Here is a 698-nt window from a genome sequence, read left to right on the forward strand (position 1 = left end):
TGTTTGAAGTATATGATACAAGGAATAACAATGTATGAAAGTTAAAAATAATATATTCATTCATGAAGTAAACCTGAAACTGAATTCCGAACAAAACTTTAAAGAAAATTAAAAGGACACGTCGTCGTCGTCGTCGTCATCATCATCATCATCATCATCATCATAAATACATCAGGTTTAAAAGCCTTAATGCCCTGTCCTGCAAAATTCAGCAATGCAAATCTACTTTGGATAACTCAATCCCGTTTCCCTTAGTTTTACATGATAAAAGCTATGGAAATTTGTTGTTGTCCACCCTCTCGAATTGTTAATACGAATGTTATTTAAAAAGTATAGCAAGAAGAGCTCTTGCGGGTGACATATTCCCCTCTTGTTCGAATTTTCAGCCAGAGTCGCAACAGCAGACCACAGCTTTATCACGCAGCCATTAGATAGCGCGTATGTTGCATCAGACCCTCTCAATAACAGTTGTAAGATGGCTGCGCGGACGGAAACATGGTCAAATGTGGAAGTGAGTATAGTGTGATCCGGTGTTTGCATCTTAAGGGCACTTCGCCAACAGAAATTTATCGTCAACTTGTTTAGGTGTAAGGTGTGGATTTGGTGCTTCCGGTACTGGACCAATCTTCCTACAGCTCGATCTGTTCCCAGTGCTATTCATCTCTTCGGACAGTTGAAAACCACCTGGGTGATAAGCG

This window comes from Periplaneta americana, chromosome 15 (genome assembly GCF_040183065.1).
Source record: "Periplaneta americana isolate PAMFEO1 chromosome 15, P.americana_PAMFEO1_priV1, whole genome shotgun sequence".
Taxonomy (NCBI): domain Eukaryota; kingdom Metazoa; phylum Arthropoda; class Insecta; order Blattodea; family Blattidae; genus Periplaneta; species Periplaneta americana.